The sequence below is a fragment of the Mustelus asterias genome, chromosome 11 (genome assembly GCF_964213995.1).
Source record: "Mustelus asterias chromosome 11, sMusAst1.hap1.1, whole genome shotgun sequence".
Taxonomy (NCBI): Eukaryota; Metazoa; Chordata; class Chondrichthyes; order Carcharhiniformes; family Triakidae; genus Mustelus; species Mustelus asterias.
In genome coordinates, this window is record NC_135811.1 from 13,073,031 (window position 1) to 13,096,231 (window position 23,201).

Below are 23,201 nucleotides of genomic sequence, written 5' to 3' on the forward strand. Positions count from 1 at the left end.
CTCTGTGAAATGGAAATGTTTTACAATGATGGAGTGGGACATAGTTTGAGATTGGGGTGAAGTGACTCAGCTGGCCTGAGTATGAGAAGCTTTATTCACTATTTTTCCCTACCACATAACTGGGGATTTTTTTGGAAAAATTCATTCGAGGGATGTGGGCGTCAATGGCTAAAAGTTTATTTATTAGTGCCACAAGTAGACTTACTTTAACGCTACAATGAAGTGACTGCGAAAATCCCCTAGTCGCCACACTCCGGCACCTGTTTGGGTTACACTGAGGGAGAATTTATCACAGCCAATGCACCTAACCAGCAGTCTTTCGGACTGTGGGAGGAAACCCACACAGACACGGGGAGAACATGCAAACTCTGCACAGAAAGTGACCCAAGCCGGGAATCGAAACCCGGATCCCAGGCTCTGTGAGGCAGCAGTGCTAACCACTTGCCACCACTAGGCCAGCATTTATTGCCCATCCCTAATTGCCTTTGAGAAGATGTTGGTGGGCTGCCTTCTTGAAGCACTGCAGTCCATGCAGTGTAGGTACACTATGTGGTTAGAGAGGGAGTTTTAGGATTTTGACCTCTTTACTGACCTTGGCGGTTTATAGTGTTACATGGAATTATATAAGAGCACAGCCACAGGCCATTCAGCCCAACTGATCTCTGGCAGTGTTTATGCTGACCACTCTACTTAACATCAACGTATCCGTCTATTCTTTCTCCTTCAGTACTCCAGCTTTGTGCTTCCTCCCCAATACACTGTAAGATGTTACAGGCATCTGGGCTTAGAACTACAGAAAACACAGCCTCAAATTTTCAGTTACTTCACTCCTGCCCCAAAGGGACGTCTTCCAGTAATCAATCACTTCCCCACATCTGTGTCACTGGCATGTAGTGGATTTGCAAATACCCAAGGAATTACAGTTGACAGAGAGGCACCCTTACATTACATGGAGTAACACACCTGCAATTGACAGGAATTATACTGCAGTGACCCCAAAAACTAGTGCAGCATCCTCCTTATTCCTACCAGACCTTTCCGCAGCATTCCGCAAATTCTGCAGCTGAATGAAAGGGCTTGAACCACAACAGGTTTTTAAGGTTACAGTAGATTCATTATAACAGCCCGTCAGTTGCAATTCCAGCCCTCTACCCCCCTCCGACTCCCCAGCATGCCAACACTACTGGATTGGACGGGAGCCAATACCCTGATGTCAGTGCAAAGGGATGACATAACCACTGCAGGCTGTTCACTGCCATTGATTTTTTTTTGTATAAGAAAATAGGCAATTAGAGGGATTTCTATACTAGTTGAGCTGCCACGCTCTGGGGAAACTGCACACATTAGTGGGCCTTGGCTGAAGGAGAGCTTGCTTGTGGTGTGCATCTGCATTCCTCGCGCTTATTATCACTATTATTATGATGTGAATGAGGAAAGCAGATCATCAGTGAAGGCAAGGAATCTACTGAGATATTTTAGAGGGAAGGAGTCTGTGACAATTCTCGTGTGTATACAAAAAAACAGTTTTAAAATTTACTGCTTGCGGTTGCAGCCTTGGTCGGGCTGTGTGCGTGCTAGACCGAGGAGGGGGATGGGGATGAAGTTGACAGTTGGGTGCGGAAGAAACCAACGCAGGCACGGGGAGAAGGTGCAACCTCCACCCAGTGACCGAGGCTGGAATGGATCTGGGTCCCTGGCGCGCGGTGAGGCAGCAATGTGGCACTCTGCCTCCCAATAAATGCAACAACTTGTCTTTGTAAAGTGCCTTTAACACAGCCAGGCATGCCAAAGCACTGGGACATAAAATAAAAATGAGGCTTGGGCCAGATCCACGATGTAAAACAGTTTGTAGCTCAGCGCTCATTTGCCGTGAAGTATCGGTCTCAGTGAGAGAGTCGACATGTGGCTCAGATGGTTCATCTTCAGAGCCGCGTAACTGCACAGTTGAATTCTCCGCTTGCATCTTTTATACAGATCCTTGTTCAGATTAGAGACTGGGGCTCTCTTGGCTCCATAGTTGTGGCTCTGCAAAGTAGAGTCGGTGAGTCAGTCACTGAGATAAGACAGCTAAAGTCAGTAGTATAAATGACAAGTGTAGGGCCACAGATGCTATCTGGGAATCTAACCCATAATAGCGGCTTTAGATTGGGTTGGTGACACATTATTTGGCAGCGTAGGGCGATATTTTTTGTAAATCTAATCTACGACCTGGGTGTACTCAATGGTTTTAGGTGTCCTCAAGACTTATTCTTTCCCTTCGCAGGCACAGTGCAAATGCTTAAACAATGTTTGCATCAAAAAAAAGAGAAGGGATTTAGACTGAGCTGATAAATTAATCCATGATTCAAGTTAGGTCATTGCAGGGTAAAACACACTGGAGTGCCCAGCCCCACACTTCACTCTCCCTCCTCTTTTCGCCACCTACCCTGTTGAAAGGGTAGAGGAAGCAGATTCATTAAAGTTTAAAGTTTATTTATTAGTGTCACAAGTAGGCTTACATTAACACTGCAATGGAGTTACTGTGAAAATCCCCTAGTCGCCACACTCCGGCACCTGTTTGGGTTACACTGAGAGAGAATTTAGCATAGCCAATGCACCCTAACCAGCACGTCTTTCAGACTGTGGGAGGAAACCGGAGCATCCGGAGGAAACCCACTCAGACACGGGGAGTGTTAGAATGTAACCAGTGACAACTTTATATTGGATGTAATGTGACCAATGGGAACAAGGTGTAAGGGTCAGCTGACCCAGTAAACCATTGAACCAATTACAGAGTGATGTAATAGTCAGCTGACCAGCTGATTCCCTATAAATAAGGAACTATGTAGAATTGTGGGGAGCTTGGAGTGGCCCAGGGCGAGGCCCCAAGTTTGCAGTAATGATGTTTCTTTAATAAACCCTTTCTTTGATTTATAAGCTGGAATAAGTTTTGTTGTATTTTCATGAGCTGCATTTTGAAGCGTTCCTTCAGAAGAAACAGGGAGAATGTGCAGACTCCACACAGACAGTCACCCAAGCCGGGAATCGAACCCGGGAGTCCCTGGCACTTGTACGGCAGTGGTGCTAACCACTAAATAGATATACCTGATGGGGAAATAATTTTCAGGGTGATAGGGAAAGAGCAGGGATGTGGAACCGATTCAATAGCACTTTCAGAGTTGGCACAGGTACAATGGAGCGAATGACCATCTTCTATGCTGGCCGCCCCTTAATCTGACCCAGGGACTAACTTCCCTGCACAGAAAATGTCCCATTTCTCTGAATATCTATCCGCTGGGATCTTGAAGATTCAAAGCTAACATTAGTGTAAATATGGCAAAGCTCAGGTTGTTATCAAACATAAGCCTATGGCAGTCATCTAGGCTCACATTAAGGTGTTGCTATTTTGGGCCTTGTGATTTGATCAACTGTGATGGATTGTTCAGGAATGTTCCTTGCTGAACTATCAGGCTTGGTCGAGTTGCCATGTTTTGCATTAACAATTCCCACTAAGTGTTTTTGGTCTCCTTCTCCGTGGGCATGTTTTTATTGATCCTGATGGTACAGAAAAAAACATTTGGCCAAAAAGGATTAACGGCCGGAAGACGCTATTAGAGTGGAAGGGAGCTTTTATTTTTGCTCAGTCCATGTCTACAGCTGTTAAGAAGATGGTGCTGTTTCCCCGCAGTGTGTGGCACCCGAGCTAGTATAGATGCCTTGTGGGCGCAAACCGAATGCTACGTTACTCTGCAATTAGCTGCTTGATCCATATCAAACATGGCAGCCTTCGTGACCCTGTAAACAAAGTCGCTGATGGCCTGAGGGGAAGGGGGAGAATATTGCTTGCAGAAGTCCCAAAATGTCATCCTTGCTTCGGTGTTGGATATATTGCAGCCTTTCCCTTCGCATTTTCTTCTTCCTTCTGCCCCTGCGATTCACGCAATTAATAAATTAGTAATGCAATGCAGATAATTGGCTTTTACCACAAAGAAGATAATGATTATTCTTGATTTTAGCCGATGATTGACAGCATGCTTGACGTGCCTCTGTCTTTCGGTATGACAGGGTGAGTGATGACTTGAAGTCATCGAGTCTTAGAAGTTTACAGCATGGAAACAGGCCCTTTGGCCCAACTTGTCCATGCCGCCCTTTTATTTTTAAATCCCGAAGCTAGTCCCAATTGCCCGCATTTGGCCCATATCCCTCTATACCCATCTTACCCATGTAACTGTCTAAATGCTTTTTAAAAGACAAAATTGTACCCGCCTCTACTACTACCTCTGGCAGCTTGTTCCAGACACTCACCACCCTCTGTGAAAAAATTCCCCTCTGGACACTTTTGTATCTCTCCCCTCTCACCTTAAACCTATGCCCTCTAGTTTTAGATTCCCCTACCTTTGGGAAAAGATATTGACTATCTAGCTGATCTGTGCCCCTCATTATTTTATAGACCTCTATAAGATCACCCCTCAGCCTCCTACGCTCCGGAGAAAAAAGTCCCAGTCTATCCAGCCTCTCTTTATAACTCAAACCAGTACATGAAGGAGTTTTGTTTCGTTCAGCATGTAGTTTGCTCTCAGTGATGAAACCTGTAATGTGCCTTCCTGCTGTACAGTGGTGTGAAATGTTATAGAAACAAAGGCCATTCAGCCCTCTTGAGCATGGTCAGTTACTTCCTGATTGATTCCATGCCCGTTTCCACCACACCCCCCCCCCCGCCCCACCCCACCCGCCGAATTCATTTTCTGAGCTTAGCTCTATATCCCTTGATTACCTTGTTTAATGTCATAATGTAACGTTAGGAAGGTTATCTGATTGTTGACATTTGAAAGGTTCTTGGGGGTAAGTTTAGATTTTGTCATCAGAAGGAATTATTGGGAGAGATGCTGCTTTTCTGTTCTTCGGTTTACATAACTGCAAAAAGTCACCATGACCCAAACGTGCTTTCATTTGACCCTAAATTGACTCATAGAAACATAGAAACATAGAAACCCTACAGTGCAGAAGGAGGCCATTCGGCCCATCGAGTCTGCACCGACCACAATCCCACCCAGGCCCTCCCCCCACATATTTTACCCACTAATCCCTCTAACCTACGCATCCCAGGACTCTAAGGGACAATTTTTAACCTGGCCAATCAACCTAACCCGCACATCTTTGGACTGACCCGCACATCATTAATGGACCTTATTCCTTACATGGTTGACCCTGCAGGTCTTCAAGTTGGAGGTCGTAGAGTCATGGAGGTCTGCAGCACAGAAAAAGACCCTTTGGCCCATCATGCCTGCACCAGTCAAAGACAAACCATCTAACTATTCTAATCCCATTCCCCAGCACTCGGTCCATAGCCTTGTATGCCTTGGCATCTCAAGTGCACATCTAAATACATCCAAAAAGCAATGCCTCAAGAGCTCCCTCAAGAGATTGCCTATAGCGCCTTGTATAAAGAAAAATTTGACATTAAATTGCAAATTTCCACCTCTTGTTTCAGAGTTATTATCTCTTGCATGGATGAAATCATTATTACTAGCTGTATTTAAAAAAACCCCATCCCCACTGCATATCTTGCTTGACACCTTAAATCTGTGTCCCCTGGTGCTTATATCATCAGGTAATGGGAACAGCATTTCTTTGTCTACTCTATGTAAACCTCTATCGAATCTTCCCTCAATCACCTTTGTTCCAAAGAGAAGAACTCCAGCTTCTCCAACCAAACCTTGGAGCTGCATTCCCTCTTCCCTGCAACCATTCTGATAAATCTCCTCTGCTCCCTCTCAAAATCCTTCACATCCTTCTTGGTGACCAGAAATGGATGCAATTATCTAGCTATGGCCTAATGAGTTTTATGAAGGTTTAGCATAACCTCCTTGCCTTTATATTCACTATGTCTACGTATAGAGCCCAAGATCCCATGATGCTTTGATAATCACTTCGAATATGACCTGACACCTTAGGTGATGGATGGACTTTGCTTCTTTTAGCTAAAGTTATGTCTCAATATAAGACCGTGCCTGAAGTGTGACTCCCAACTGATGATTTCAAACTGAAGGCCTACATCTATGGTTGAGGATGGCTTGATGCTGCATCAAGCTGATTAGTAAAATTAACGCTGCTTAGAGTCAGTTACGGAATTTGAAACAATACTTGCTTGATCTCGGATTTCAAGTGGGAACGTGGCCAAACGAGTCTGTGTACTGTGGTCTATTTTGAAGCAATGCTCATGTGAGAGTGATAGTGCATCTTTAAGGAAGGGTAGAATTGATTCTGCCTGCTACGTTCTACACCTTTAAAAGAGGTAATCGGATATTTGTCACTTGTTTGGCAAGCGTCCGAGACAGAGAGGGTTGGTTCTCATATGCAAAGGTTGCAAGTGCAGGGGATCTGAAACCAGAAGGATTCTTTGACACCATGAAGTATCCAATGTACTGTGGCCTTTGAAAGGTCATTTACTCTCGGCTGGTTTTATATAAGTGCGCTCTCCTTCCCTCTCCCACTCCTGCCAATGTGAACATTTCCTTTTAACCAGGATAGAAGGGAGGAAGTGTTGCTCTGGTCACTATGTGTAGCGACACCACAAACGCAGCCAGGGAGCTTTCCTCTGGTTTAGAAAAGTGCACACAAGGAGAGAAGCAAAGAGTTTGAGGAAGAGGAGATTCTGGGGATCAGGTGGAGTGAGACAATGGAGGGATGTGAAGACAGGCATGTGCTTTTGCCTTTAATGCATTGGAGGCTGATGCCAGTGCATGTTCAGCAGACTCTGGTATGGGTCAGAGTATTTGCAGCAGTGTTCTGGATGTGTTGGAGTATATGGGGAGTGGGCTTTGGGAGTGATGTTTAGAGACCATTGGATTATTTGTGTCAGGGTATATTAAGCTTGTATAATTAAGAGGTGGAAAGGGTGCAGACTGTTGATAACTCAAACTTGACCTCATTACAACCATGTACAAAACACGGACAAAAGAGTTGAACTCCAGAGGTGAGATGAGAGTGACTGCCCTTGACATCAAGGCAGCATTCAACCAAGTGTGGCATCAAGGAGCCTTGGCAAAACTGAAGTCAATGGGAAACAGAGAAAACTCTCCATTGGTTGGAGTCATACCTAGCATATGTGATTGTGGCTATTTGAGGTCAATTATTGCAGTTCAAGAACATCGCTACCTCAGGGTACTGTCCTAGGCCCAGCCATCTTCAGCTGCTTCATCTAAGGTCAGAAGTGGAGATGATCATTGATGACTGGACAGTAGCAACTCCTCCGATTCTGAAGCAGTCCGTGTCCAAAAGCAGCAAGATCGAGATAATATTCAGACTTGGGCTGATAAGTGGCAAAACTTATTCCTGCAACACAAGTGGAGACAATGACCATCTCCATCCACAACAGAGAATCTAATCATCTCCCCCGACCATTCAACGGCATTAGCATCACTGAATCCTCCATTATCAACATCCTGAAGATTAGCATTGGCAAGAAACTAAACTGGACCAATCACTGAGGCTGCAAGAGCAGGTCAGAGGCTGCAAATTCTGCAGCGCATAACTCACCTCCTGACTTCCCATAGTCTGTCCTCCATCTACAAAGCACAAGTCAGGAGTGCGATGGAATACTCTCCCCTTGCCTGGTACGTACAACACTCAAGAAACTTAACACTATCTAGGATAAAGCAACCGGCTTTTTTGGCATCCCATCCATCACCTTCAACATTCAATCCCTCCACCACCTATGCACAGTGGCAGCAGTGTGCACCCTTGACCAGCTGGATTGCAGCAACTTGCCAAGACTCCTTTCCAAACCCGCAATCGCTACTATCCAGAAGGATGTGGGCAGCAGACACATGGGAACACCACCACCTGCAAGTTCTCCTCCAAATCACTCACCATTATGACTTGCAAATATATGGCTGTTCCTTCACTGTCACTGGGTCAAAATCCTGGAACGCCCTCCTTAACAGTACAATGGTTACACCTACATCACACAGACAGCGGTGGTTCAAAAAGGCAGCTCACCACCACCTTCTCGAGGGCAATTAGGGATGGACAATAAATGCTGACCTCACCAGTGACACCCACATCCTATGATTGGAGCAGAGAAGACTGAGGGCGACCTGATTGAGGTGTACAAGATTGTGAGGGACGTGGACAGAGTGGATAGGGAGCAACTATTCCCCTTAGTTGAGGGGTCAGTCACGAGGGGACATGGGTTCAAGGGGAGGGGATGTGAGGAAAAACTTTATTACCCAGAGGGTGGTGATAGTCTAGAATGCGCTGCCTGGGTGAGTGGTTGAGGCGGGTTGCCTCACATCTTTTAAAAAGTATCTGGATGAGCACTTGGCACATCATAACATTCAGGGCTATGGGCCAAGTGCTGGTAGATGGGATTAGGTGGGAGTTCAGGTGTTTCTAACGTGTCAGACAAACTCGATGGGCCGAAGGGCCTCTTTTGCACTGTACAATTCTATGAGTGAATATAAAAATATCACTTCACTGGGGAACAATGATGCACTGTAAAATGAAATGCAACACGCGCAAAGAAAACAAAACCATGTTCAGAAATTCCCCATTTCTACAAGTAACCAGACAGCGGCAGGCAGGTGGCACAGTGACACAGTGTCTCACAGTGTAAGGTACCTGGGTTCGATTCCAGCCTTAGGTGACTGTGCAGAGTTGGAACATTCTCCCCATGTCTGCTTCGGTTTCCTCTGTGTGCTCCAGTTTCTTGCCACAGTCCAAAGATGTGTAGTTTAGGTGGATTGGCCACGCTGAATTGATCCTTAGTATCCAAAAATGTGTAGGTTGGGGGATTAGTGGGTTAAATGCGTGGGGTTGCGGGTATAAGGCAGGAGGTGGGCCTGGGTAAGATGCTGAGCGCCAAATTCTCCGCTCTCGCTGGCAGCGGGGCATGAATGGCCGGAGAATTCCGTCCAATAAGTGTTGGTGAGCTGTTCAACTCTGGGAGTCATCTCACAAAGTCTTCAGCCGGCTTCCATTGATGGTCCCTATCCAACTCATGTCACTGAATAATGTGTAACTCTTCCAAGGAATACCTGAAGCAGGTTTGTTCTGGGGTGAATCCTTGCATCTCTTACTGGCACTCTATCTGAGGTCGACACTGAGTGGGGATCAGACCTTGGGCCTTGGAATTCTGTCTGGCTCAGAGTTTCACCTGGCAAGTGTTCACACTGAGCTGTTATTATCCTGCTTCTGTTGAATGTGAGCATAAATTCTGGCTAATTTCTTTCATTAGCCTCTGTCCCTCCCCACCCACCACCACCAAAACCTTTGGTATTTCTGCCTTTGGGTGGCACGGTGGCACAGTGGTTAGCACTGCTGCCTCACAGTGCCAGGGACCTGAGTTCGATTCCGGCCACAGGTCACTGTCTGTCTGGAGTTTGCACATTCTCCCCGTGTCTGCGTGGGTTTCCTCCGGTTTCCTCCCACAGTCCAAAGATGTGCCGGTTAGGTTGATTGGCCAAGGTAAATTGACCCCAGCGTCAGGGGGATTAGCAGGGTAAACATGTGGGGTTACGGGAATAGGGTGGAATTGCGGTTGGTGCAGACTTGATGGGCCAAATGGCCTCCTTCTGCACTGGAGGGATTCTGCGATTCTCTTCATTTCATGAGGAGAATGCGTCCAATCGAAGAAGCTTTGCTTCCAAATTTCCCTACATCTGATCTTTTGCAAAGTGATTGTCTAAATCTGTTTCCAGTTACTGAAAGCTGAGATCAGTCAGATCAGCAGTCACATTTTTCCTCTTGCTAGCAGAGTGTAAACACACAGCGCAGTGAAGAAACCAGGGTGAGGGTTAAGGGTAATATGGGATGATCAATGTACTTTGTGTAAGCACATTCCTGTTCAGAGGTCCCTGGACTCTGTCACATCACTCAGCGCTTTGACAGACCCTGGGATATAAAAAGTGATGGAAAGTCTTGTGATGTTCAGCCTGTGAATGTTGCCCTCTGCGTGAACTGTTCAGACTCTCAGGCTCACACGAAAAGCAGACTGGCTGTTATTTACCTTTTGCCAGCTCTGCCATTCTATAACGTGTCTCCCTCTTGCTGCAGTTCCTTTGCCAGATTGGAGAAATTGTGAGGGAGCGGGGTGGGGGGAAGAAGGTGTGTGTATGTGGAAATATAGGGGATGGGGAGGGGACAGGAAAGCTGAGGTGAAATGCCCAATCTTCGCTTTTAAAAAAAAGCCCATTTTCTTTTACCAAAGCCGAGACGGCCTTTGCTGTGTTTAACTGTGCCTGACCTGGGAGTGGTTGTCCAAAATGTAGCCAACACTCCTGATTCACTTCCAAGTTGCAGAGTTTACATAATTCCACCCAGAGCTTGTGATTGAACACCGGAAAGTTAAACATGCAGAGAATTTCCCTCCTGAACTCCAAATATTTGAATAAAACAAACCTTTCAAATGCTGGAAATCACAAGTGAAATCGTAAGACCCGTAAGACATAGGAGCAGAATTAGGCCACTCGGCCCATCGAGTCTGCTCCGCCATTCAATCATGGCTGATATTTTTCTCATCCCCATTCTCCTGCCTTTTCCCCATAACCCCTGATCCCCTTATTAATCAAGAACATATCCACCTCTGTCTTAAAGACATTCAATGACCTGGCGTCCACAGCCTTCTGCGGCAAAGAGTTCCACAGATTCACCACTCTCTGGCTGAAGAAATTCCTCCTCATCTGTACTTTAAAGGATCGTCCCTTTAGTCTGAGGTTGTGCATCTGGTTGTGGTTTTTCCTACTAGGGGAAACATGCTCTCCATGTCCACTCTATCCAGGCCTCGGAGTATCCTGTAAGTTTCAATAAGATCCCCCCTCATCCTTCTAAACTCCAACAAGTACAGACCCAGAGTCCTCAATCGTTCCCCATACGACAAGCTCTTCATTCCAGGGATCATTCTTGTGAACCTCCTCTGGATCCTTTCCAAGGCCAGCACACCCTTCCTTGGACAAGCGTGGAGAAGCACAGGAAAATACTTTATTCCTCAGCACCAACCTCCCTCCTGAACCCAGGAGGTCAGTGAATCAATGAATTACTCTCCTGTAGTGAGAAAACACCATTATCTTCCTTGCTTTGCAAACATCTTTTTGTTCCGACTTAACACACCACCATTTATTGCAGATCTGAAGCCAGCTGAGTTCCACAACGAAAGAACAAGAAACAGATACTTTTACACAGTCTTGTCTCAAAGTGCTTTCCCATCCAATGCGTGACCTTGCTGGGCAGTGACTGTTGGTTTGGCAGACACAGCCGCTGTTATGTGTACAGTAAGAAATATAATCATTTAATAGTCTGGATTTTCTGTTCCGTGTCGTTCTCCCACCGCCAGTGTTTGAATGCCAGGGTATCGAGGCCCATCTGCTTTTTGCTGATCTTGGTCGAGGGAGGCAAGTTAGCCAAGACTTGGACAAGATTGAGCCGACTGGGACCGTTCTCCCTGGAAAGACGGAGGCTGAGGGGGCGACCTGAGAAAAGTTTATAAAATTATGACTGGCATAGATAGAGTGAACAGTTGGAAGCTTTTTCCCAGGGCAGAAATGACAATTACAAGGGGGCACAAGTTCAAGGTAAGGGGGGAAAGGTTCAGTGGAGGTGTGCGGAGGAAGTTTTTTACACAGAGGGTGGTGGAGGCCTGGAATACACTGCCAAGTCAGGTAGTTGAGGCAGATATGATAGTGACATTTAAGACTTATCTTGATAGGCATATCTACAAATGGGGAATAGGGAGATATAAGCGGTTAGGACAACGTGATTGGTGCAGGTTTGGAGGGCTGAAGGGCCTGTTCCTGTGCTGTACTGTTCTTTGTTCTTTGTAACTCCCTGCTCTTCCCAGGGTGGTGATGTGGGATCTTTAACATCCCTGGAAATTATTAGAACATGACCCCAACATGGCTACAAAAGTCATAGAGTCATAGGGGTTTACAACACCACTAAGCTAGTCCCAATTGCCCGCGTTTGGCCCGTATCCTTCTATATCCATTTTACCCATGTAACTGTCTAAATGCTTTTTAAAAGACAAAATTGTTCCCGCCTTTACTACTACCTCTGGCAGCTTGTTCCAGACACTCACCATCCTCTGTGTGGAAAATATTGCCCCTCTGGACATTTTTGTATCTCTCCCTGCTCTGATGTTTCTCTGAGCACCTCCAAAGACAGTAAGAAGTTTAACAACACCAGGTTAAAGTCCAACAGGTTTATTTGGTAGCAAATGCATCTAGCTTTCGGAACAGGCTGTCCCTTCGTCAGGTGGAGTGGAGAAATGCTCACAAACAGGGCATACAGAGGCACAAACTCAATTTACAGAATAATGATTGGAATGCAGTCTTTCTCCACTCCACCTGACGAAGGGACAGCCTGTTCCGAAAGCTAGTGGCATTTGCTACCAAATAAACCTGTTGGACTTTAACCTGGTGTTGTTAAACTTCTTACTGTGTTTACCCCAGTCCAACGCCGGCATCTCCACATCATGACCACCTCCAAATGATGCAGCATTCCCTCAGTATTGCACTACCTTAGCATTTCTTGTGGGAGGTCTGGTTGAGATGTGTAGCTGCTGACTTTGGGGTCAACATTGAAAGAAAGATTTGGACTTGCATGGTGCCTTTCATGTTCCTAGGACCTAGGATAGAGCTGTGAAGAAGGCCTATAGTGTGTTAGCTTTTATTAACAGGGGGTTGGAGTTTAAGAGCCGTGGGGTTATGCTGCAACTGTACAGGACCTTGGTGAGACCACATTTGGAATATTGTGTGCAGTTCTGGTCACCTCACTATAGGAAGGATGTGGAAGCGCTGGAAGGAGTGCAGAGGAGATTTACCAGGATGCTGCCTGGTTTGGAGGGTAGGTCATATAAGGAAAGGTTGAGGGAGCTAGGGCTGTTCTCTCTGGAGCGGAGGAGGCTGAGGGGAGACTTAATAGAGGTGTATAAAATGATGAAGGGGATAGATAGAGTGAACGTTCAAAGACTATTTCCTCGGGTGGATGGAGCTATTACAAGGGGGCATAACTATAGGGTTCGTGGTGGGAGATACAGGACGGATATCAGAGGTAGGTTCTTTACGCAGAGAGTGGTTGGGGTGTGGAATGGACTGCCTGCAGTGATAGTGGAGTCAGACACTTTAGAAACATTTAAGCGGTTATTGGATAGGCACATGGAGCACACCAGGATGATAGGGAGTGGGATAGCTTGATCTTGGTTTCAGATAAAGCTCGGCACAACATCGTGGGCCGAAGGGCCTGTTCTGTGCTGTACTGTTCTATGTTCTACCAAAGTGCTTTATAGCCAATGATTTGTTTTTTTTTTAAATATGGGGGGAAACTTTAGCCCCCCCCCCCCCTCACTTTGCCGGGTGTGTTTGAGGTGGGGGCGCTCATAAAATAGCATGGGTGGCTAGTCCACTGCCTGCCCCCACTTCCCCAAACTGCCCCCCAAAATACAGAGGGTGAGTAAGACATCAGTCAGCCTGCCTGCCCCAAGGCCTATTGAGACCCTTAACTGGCCAATTAGGAACAGAATAAGTTTGTTCAATTTTCATAATTTATATTGGAACGTTTCATTCATAATACAGATTTGAATGACTCTCTATTAGCTCAGAATGGTGGAGATTTCAAATGAGATGTTAAACCTTGGCTTGCGATCTGTCCACATGTTTGCTAAGCTCATTTGGGAGAGGACGGGGAAATTGCCCTGGTGAAACGTTCACTACACCGGGATTAACTGGACGTGTGTTTCCGGGATCTTGCTATGCGCACATTGGTTGTCGTGTTTCTCTACACCACAACAGTCCCTGCTCTTCAAAGCAACTGAAGAAAGGGAGTTTTGATCGGATTGCCGTGTGGCAATTTTAAGGAGTTTCTCAGTATCCGTGTTCCAGTTAGGCAGACAGTTAAATCCAGCGACAAAAATGAATCCGTCTGCAAAATGGAGTTTAAGTAGTGTTATGACGCGGATGTTGATCTCCCTTTTGAGAAGTAACTCCGACTCCCCCAGAAGAGGAATACCTCGCCTCGTAATCTGTTAAAAGTGTGTGGGAAGGTATGAACTGTTCTTCAGCAACTTTTAGTGCTTAACTAACAGACATACCTGCCACTCACTTTAAAATGAACACGTAACAATTTATTTATTTATCGAACGGGGAGCTTTAACTAAACAAGTAACATACCGAATAAAATAAGATTCTAATGGAATGCTATTCAAATAAATACAATATCCATTCATTAACAAAAAAAACCCAATAGAATTCAGTCACTCTCAAAAAATATACAACCAGGTTTTGTGGCTTTCAGAAACTTTTGGAGTTTTTCTGTTGATTCTCTGTCTGTAAGTTATTTTTTATTTGGTACCTTTCACTAGTTAGATGGTACGTTCTCTTAAGAGATATCTGAAGCTGGCAGAGTTCAGAGCTGCCCATTCCCTCTCGAGGCCTGAGAGGTGGCAGTTCCTTCAGTTGCTTTCCTATTTTCCCCCCTGCACTCGCTTTTATACCTGTGATGACCTATCAATTTTCCTACACTAGGATTGGTCTGATGTTGTCAACACCGTCAGATTCAAATTCCACAGGTTCCTGGTAGCTGAGTGCCTGCTTCAAATTGATTGGGCTAAATTCTAAAAACAGGTTGTCTTGTCACAACTCCTGCTTGACTTTTCAATACAAATGTTTCAGTTTGGACTCTGTATGTACTTTGCATTTTAAACCTCCAAGAAGCAAAACACCAGCTTTTAAAGGGACCACACAATGTTTTTTTCCCCCCCAAGCATTTTTACGATTTTTTCCAACTTCACACCTCAACCTTGCAACAGTAGTCACCGCCACTGCAAAGTTGTTTTATAACCAATTAGCAACAACAATAAATTACATAGTGCCTTTTAACGTAATGAAACGACCGAAGAAAGGAGCATTAATTAAGACACGTCACTGAGCCACACAAGGAGATATTAGGTCAGATGGCCAAAAGCTTGATCAAAGAGGTAGGTTTGAGGGGGTGTCCTAAATGGGGAAAGAGAGTTAGAGAGGCAGAGAGAGGGGAACCCCAGAGCTTGGGGGGTCGAGGCGAACAAAGGCATGGCTGCCAATGGTGGAGTAATTATGAATGGGAATCCACATGAGACCAGAATTAGAGAAGCAACCTTGGAAGGTCTGTGGGGTCAGTCAAGTTGAGTTTCACTTGCACGCTCTCAAGTTAACCCCTTCCATGCCAGAGTCGGAATTGGGCAGATTTGCGCGCTTGGATGACTCATGATAATAGGCTGGGTCTGTTGCAACAGCAGAGTGAGGTGACAGTGATTTATGCGGAAAGGAATGAGAGGTAAAAAGTAGCAACAAGGTGGCTGTAAACAAGCGCTCACTGCTTGAGGCAGTTTAAGATGACGTACCGTGAGGCTGGAGCAAATCTCCTGTCTTCTGTCTATGTCTTACACTCAGGAATCAAAGCGGTAAGAACTCCTAATGCTGGAGTTCTTTCTCACAAGTGCAGCACCGGTCATGGTAAAATCCAAATAAAAAGCAATGAGGAAGACCAACATTCGACATACAAGTGATAAAACTGTAGACTGATCCAAGCACAATTTTAAATTCAAATTGGCATTCTTCCCTGTTGTATCCAGTATTTGAATAAAGCATAATATTTAAATATAAAGTCCCTTGTCAGTTGTAATAATTACCTGATTACTAATGCTGAGTGTAAGACAGTCAACTGAATCGAGTGCTACGTCTGCCTGTCTGACCCAGCAAACATGTGGGAATCTTCCCATATAGTGTTTATTCTCGTAGAATCATAGAATCCCTGTAGTGCAGAAGGAGGCTATTCAGCCCATTGGGCCTGCACCGACCACAATCCCACCCAAGCCATATTCCCATAACCCCATATTTTTACCCTGCTAATCCGCTGACACTAGGGTCAATTTAGCATGGTCAACCAACCTAACCCGCGCATCTTTGGACTGTGGGAGGAAATCCACGCAGCCACGGGGAGAACGTGCAAACTCCACACAGACAGTGACCCAAGGCCGGAATTGAACACAGATCCCTGGCACTGTGAGGCAGCAGTGCTAACCACTGTGCCACCATGGAGAAGAGAACAAAATTCTTGTTCTTCAACACATCTTAACAATTTATGAAGTCCAACTCCATCACAAGAGTTAGATAGTGCTTCCCGCAGATTGAGGAAGGCCACGGCTCAATGGATCGCTCCTCCTGCCTCCTGAGATAGAGGGTTGTGGGTTCAAGTAAGTCCCGTCCCATTTTTGAGCACAAAAATCTGGTCTGACGTTCGAGTGCAGTACTGAGAGAGTGCTGCATTACCGGTGACGCTGTCTTTCGGATGAGGGGTTAAATCAAGCCTCTGTCTACCCTCTTAAGGTGGATGTGAAAGATCCCGTGCTGCTATTTTGAATAAGAATAGGGGTGTTATCCCTGGTCTATTGGTCAATATTTATCCCTTAGTCAACATTACGCTTAAATTATTGGCTCATTATCACATTGCTACATGTGGGGGAACTCGCTACGCAGACATTTGCTGCTACGTTTACAATAGTGGTTACAAGGGGTGGTGGCACAGTGACCCAAGGCCAATTCCAGCCTCGGGTGACTGTGCGGAGTTCTCCCCGTGTCTGTGTGGGTTTCCTCCGGATGCTCCGGTTTCCTCCCACAGTCCAAAGATGTGCAGGTTAGGTGGATTGGCCACGCTAAATTTTCCCTTAGTATCAGGGGGATTGGCAGGGTAAATATGTGGGGTTACGGGGATAGGGCCTGGGTGGGATTTCTGGCAGTGCAGGCCCGATGGGCCGAATGGCCCCCTTCTGCACTGTCGGGATTCTATGATCCTATGATACACAGCAACAGTACATAATTGGCTCCAACACACTTTGGGACAGCCAGAGAATGCGAACGAAACTACGTAAGTTCAAGTCTTTTTTTCCTTTTCAAGCTCCTTGTACTCCCCGACACAGTACAGGGATTAACTTTGATTTGTAACCTCCATCTTCACCTCCCTCTTCATGTTCATAGAGCAACCTCACCTTGCCTCGCTCTGTTTTAAGCTGTACCACCATCAGCCGTGCTCCTCTTAACTTCCTTATTCCCTGAATGGTGAAGGATTTACAGCACACAAACAGGCCACTCAGCCTAACAAGTCAATATTTGCCAATATTTGTGCTGTATTTGAGTCTCCTCCCACTTTACTTCCTTTCACCTTGTTGACTTAAAGTTACAAATTCCAGAACGATCGTCACCGCCCACTGTTCCAAACATGTGACTCATCAGCCAGTCTCATACTTTTAACTCCTTCTTTGCTGGGACCTCAGAATTGGCAGAACTCCTTTCCTCTCCTAGTCTCTTTCTCATTTTGTGATCTTGAGGCTTTTAAAAACCACAGCTGGCATCTCTGAGTCACTGCTAATTTCAGAACAAACCTTTTGAAGCCTGTTGCTGTCCTGCAACCTGGGCCTGGCTCCTTCACCTTGATTTCTCAATGGTATGCTGTGACAAGCAGTCCATGTCTTGTTGACTGGGAAGCCTTCATTCCAGCCGCTGAAACCATTGCGTACTCAACTCTCCCAGCTCACGCCTGAGCTATGTTGACGTTTTCCAACCCGGTTCACTCATTGTCGAAGCTGCCTCCCCTGACTGGAAGAGTTGGTGAATTGGAGGGTGGTTTCAGGAAATGGTTGTGAGCACTCGGTATGAAGGTGGCATTTGGACATCGGGCTCTGAGCGAACTGCCTTCATAGTTGCCGGCTGGGAGTAGGTTATGACTTAAAACCACCCCCCCCCCCAGAGAGCATGGAGAGAGGATTATGAAGTGAAGGAAACTTATTAAACCTCCACAACTTGGAGTCGTGTGCAAACAAGAAAACAGTTGCAGAGGATTGAATCAACACGGGGAGATTTTGTGGGCCGTTGAACAGATGCGTCGCTGTGCTGATAATAGGTTACAGATGTTTTGCCACTGGCTGTCGGCATGATATGAAGGACAGCTGAATAATCTTGGCGTTGTTGTTCGATTATCCTCTTTCTGTTATTGAGGTATGCAAACTCTTTTAATTCAATAACTGTTGCAGAGTCGGTAAATGACTTGCTCCACCTCCGGGTGAGTATATTGGTGTGGAATGATAAAGTAACCCTTCCTGCTCACTGACAGAGTGACTTCTTGCAAGGGACAAAGAGACGTGAAGTTTATGAAGTTGGGGGCCTGGGAATGGGATCAGGCAGCGGGAAATGGACACCAGGTGGTGGCATTTCTAGGGCTGGGCCTTAACAGATCATCATTAGCTGACAGGCAAAAAAGATTTTACATTCAAAACATTTACTCTTGGACCAATACAACAAACAGATTGTCTGGTCATTGTCACGTCGCTGTGTGGGATCTTACTGTGCCCAGGCGACCCCAAATCCTATATTACAAAAGTGACCACACTGCAGGCGTATTGAATTGGCTGTAAAATAATTCGGAACATCAAGAGGTCATGGAAGGCACTATGCAATCAAAAGTCTTTCTTCCTTTAAAGGGTTAAACAGGCTGGGAGCCATTAAGTCTTCCTCCAGATTATCTGGATTTTTTATTTTAAAAAGAGGGAACTTTGCCCTGCAGCCAAAGCTTTTTAAGGTGGAGAAATTAATTAATCATCATCAAGATTATTACTAGTCGCCTGGGAGTAATCTACAGAACTTGGGATCTGATGAAAAAGGGGAGACACTGTCGAAGCTTTTCATCTTGCACCCATTGAATCACAAAGTTTTACAGCTCAAAAAGAGGCCCTTCGGCCCATCCTGTCTGTGCTAGCCATACCTATCCTAATCCATTTTGCTCGGGGGCCACATAACTATTAACTCGTCAGGACAGATGTTGGAATACTACATTTCAAAGGAAACAGCAATTTATAATGCAAGAGTAGAGCGTATTGATTGGTTGGCAAGTAGGCTTTGATTGGTAGATGCAATGCTGTTGTTTTCCAAATGATGCCGAGGGATCTTTTGCAGATCCTGTCACCACCCAAGGACAAGGCAGCAGTTCCTCTGTCTGACACTGCAGTGTACTTCAGACTACATTTAAATGCTTGAATCGTAGAAAGGGGATTAATCCTGCAACCTTCTGACTCAGGCCTGAGAAGGCTGCAAAACTGAACTAAGGTGTGATTGTGGCCATGAGTCCCAGACCATGATGCACATCCCATTGAGTTGCCCGGTAAGATCTACTGTGAGAGGTAGCTCATGTCTCCACCCAACACCTGTGGAATTGTATCCAATTCTTGGCACTAGATTTTAGGAAGTGCATCAAGGTTTTGGAGAGAGTGCAGGAGTCATTTACTAGAATATTGTCAGAGATGAGGGAGTTAGGTGGAGAGACTATCAAAGTTGGGATCGTACTCCTTGGATCAGGGACGGTTAAAAGCAGGTGTAATAGAGGTGTTTAAAATCATGACTAGATTGTCACCGACAGTATGTATCTTCTCTGACCGCCCACAATCAATGTGTTTTATATGGAAAGAAGACTTTTCTTACCCTTGGACTGTGTATTACAATTAAATAATTCAGCAGCGTGCTTTTGTGAGTTTAAAACAAGGTTATTTATATTCTCACACTTACCCCAAATAAACATAATAGTCTCTCTCAGACACACACACACACACACACACATTGAATACAGATAAAGGTTGTGCAATTTTACAGATTACAGTTAATTTAGTCTCTGATATACAATTTCTGGTCTCCCAAATGACAGGCTTATGGTTTGTTCAATGGATTTGATGGTTTCAAGTTAAAGTGAGGATTTTCTAAAGAAAAGGGTTCGCAGCAGATTGCAAGGTTACTTTTAGTCAAATACCGAGGAGGTTGGTTCTCAGCTGAACTTTGAAACTGGAACAGGTTTAATACTTCAGCTGCTTGATGACTTGCAGCTAGTTTGAGTCCTGTTCTCAAACTGGCTAACCACCGATGGGTATTAAAAGGCAAAAATGGCACAGCCTTTCTCTGCAGCTGATATTTTGCCAGAGTTCTTCTGCAGTTTGCGCCGGTCTCTCTCAGTCTTCAGATAAAACTCTTTGGGTGGGATTTTCTCGCCGTGCTCGCCCCAAGACCGGAAAATCCCGCCCGAGGTCAATGGGCTTTTGCATGGTCCTGTCCCGCCCAGTACGATTCCCGTGGCGGATGGAATGGGAAAATTCTGCCATTATCTCCAGTCTTGTTTTGATCGGATGACCATTGGGTTAACACTTCTGAGGCCCACCCAGTCTGGTTTGGATGGTGGAGACCGTCGTAATGTAATGGGAAGTTGATAGGGGGCATTGAGTTTTGATCCATTTGTCAATTATGAAACATTGACACTGGCAGTCTAGAAACTCCATAGTCTTTGGGTGTTGGCCATCCTTAAACAATGACATGCAAATTCCACAGCTCGTTGTGAGTTGCCCTCACCTATGCTCATATTTACATATGAACAAACAAACATACAAATTTCAGAGGAGGCCATTGAGTTCTTTGAGCCTTCGATAAGATTATTGCTGATCTGTTTGTGTCCTCAACTCGACTTTCCTGTCTATCCCTGTACCCTTTGACTCCCTTGTTGTTCCATCCAACTTGGTCTTAAAAATAGTCAATGACCCAGCCTTCGCTGGTCTCTGACTTCCACAGACTTAACAATCCTCTTAAATGGGAGACCCCTTATTTTTAAACTGTTTCCCCCAGCTGTAGTCCCTCCCACGAGGGGAAACATCCTTACAGTATTCACCCTGTCAGTTCACCTCAGGATCTTGTGTGTTAAAATAGGATCACCTCTCATTCTCCTAAACTCAATTGGATAAAGAGCCAACCTGTCATCAAAAGAAAAGAATATATTTTCTATTGATCCAAGTCGACAGGTTTGCAGATACGGGTCTGGGCATCTTGAAATAAATAAATTGCAGCAGGAGTCACTTGACCGTTGAATGAAAATCTCTCTCTTGTTACAGCATCATGTCACAAATACCATCCCAGCACGTGGATACGTGACACCTTGGCCATGTCCTAACCTAATGTTTGGAGCTACCAGTTACATTAAAACACAGTAGCTTTGGTGTAATGTCTATTGATAAACCTCTAAATGCCCCAACACAATTTGGGTCAGCTTTTAGCCTTTGTGCCTCAAGAGTCAGTGTGGTTGGTGTTTAAGACCTGCTCCAGAGACTTGAGCATCTACTCTAGTGTGACCAGTGCAATTTTGGAGGCTCTATCCTTGAGTTGAGTCAATGAACCAAAGTGTTGTCTTGCTGATTTTGGTGAATCCAATGGACATGTAGCTATGGCGTGATTTGAAGACAAATTGTGAGTCCCCAGCCCCCCACCAATGTTCTGGCCAATATTTCTCTCCCACTGTCTGTAAATTGTCAGACTGTTTGTCTGATATCCAGTACTGGTTGAGCAGAAATTTCTTCCAGCTAGCTATTGGAAAGACCAAAACCATTTTGTTCTTGGTCCCCATCACTCCACTGACTCCAACCCTTTCCGTAGTAACTGTCCAAGACTCAACTAGTCTGTTTGCAACTGTCATGTGAGTGTACCTTTAAGAAAGGTTTTTTTAAAAATCATGCAGTTTACAGCTTCAGTGATGTCATTGGGGGTGGAGCTAAGCTATGGCAGTCAGGTGAGAAGGATTTTTTCCTTTGGGCTTTCAGTTTTGTTTTGGGGTGTGTGTTGTTGGAAGTAGTTTTAGCAGCAAGCTAAGAAGCAGTCTCTCTCTTTCCCTGTTCTTCTCTTTAAGAAGCCGTGTTTTGGGAAACAGGTTCGACTACAACCTCTTCTGAGTCTCTTCGCAAAGGATTTTCAGCATTCGACCCAGGAGGCAGGATTCCTGTAACAAGTGGGCCGTATTGTGTTCATTTGGAGGGTTTTGTGTATTGGATGTTAGCTTTGATTGGAACACATTAGAGATATTTCCTTAAGAGTTATCATGGTTGTTGTGTTTCTTGATTGTAATTGTTAAATTGCTAATTGTCTTACTATACATGCCAACAATATCCTTAATTAAACTTTGTTTTTGATAAGAGCTCCTCATGCTCTTATTTGAATCACACCTGGAGTGAAACCTTTCATGCTCACCCCTGCCAAATTCACGTTACCGGTCAGGCAAGCTACATTAGAAAATCTTGAAGTATCCAACCTGATTTGTAACAGCAACCTTGGTGTCATGTTTGATCCCAAGATGATCTTCTGACCGTATATTTGCATTATCGCTAAGACTGCCTATTTCTCTGACTGTAACTCTGCCTGACTCTGTGCTTGCCTCAACTCGTCTACTGGGGCAACTCTCATCCCAGCCTGTGTTAGTATTGTCAGTTCCAGAAGTAGCACATTCCAAGCCATCCTCCCATCTCTGCACTCTCTCTAAACTTGAGGTCATACAAAGCTCTGCTGCCCTAAGTCCTGTTTACCCATCACCCCTCTGCTCACTGACCTACATTGGTTCAGAGTCAAGCAACGCCTTGATTTGAGAATCCTTCTCTGTGGCCTTGCCGCACCCTATCTGTAACCCCCTCCAACCCCACAACCTTCCCAGATATCTACGATCACCCAATTCAGGCCTCCACAGCATCCCCGATTTTAATTGCTCCACTGTTCTACCTTCAGTTGCCTGAGGCTCTGAGCCCTGGAATTCCCGCTCTAAAACTCCTCTTGCCTCTCTCTTCCTTTATGACCCCTTAAAATCCACCTCGTTGATTAAGATTTGGCCATCAACTCCATGTGGCTCGGTGTCAAATTTTGTTTGCTAATGTCTCTTTGAAGCGTTTTGGGATGTTTTGATGCATTAAAGCAGCTATATAAATACAAGTTGTTGTTGTTCTTGCATAAATAGCACCATGGGAATCTGAGAGAACTCCAAGAGGTTGATATGACCACCTCAGTACCTGCCTAGTTTCTGTGCTCGCCCCGCCTCATAGAATCGGAATCATTCTGACACAGGAGGCCCTTTGGCCCGTTAAGTTCATGCTGACTCTCCATAAACCGACCCAATCGCCCGCTCTCTTCCTGCAGCCTTGCGACTTTGGTTCAGTTACTTTCATTCAGTTTTAATGAACAAGCTAAAAATTGTTCAGTCAGCACTTTGTACCTTCAGGCACATCAGATCAGAAAGATGCATCACACGTTATGTGTCACTAAAAACTTCAGGATTTTCATAACCTTAATGTTTCTGGATTGGGTAGTGGGTGGCGGTTGGGGGTGGTGCTTGAACCCACAGTCTTCTGACTCTGA

At 45.3% G+C, this 23,201-nt stretch overlaps 1 protein-coding gene across 8 annotated transcripts in view; it reads left to right on the plus strand.

Moving 5' to 3' along the window:
• Nucleotides 1-23,201, plus strand: part of lzts2a (leucine zipper, putative tumor suppressor 2a) — a 223,234-nt gene that overhangs the window by 141,987 nt on the left and 58,046 nt on the right. For 2 of the 8 annotated variants that reach the window (XM_078223152.1, XM_078223153.1), the window contains one exon: nt 11,104-11,249. The exons of the other annotated variants lie outside the window; for them this stretch is intronic. The gene's annotated coding sequence lies outside the window, so the exon portion shown is untranslated. The remainder of the gene's footprint in view (nt 1-11,103; nt 11,250-23,201) is intronic. 8 annotated transcript variants of the gene reach the window in all.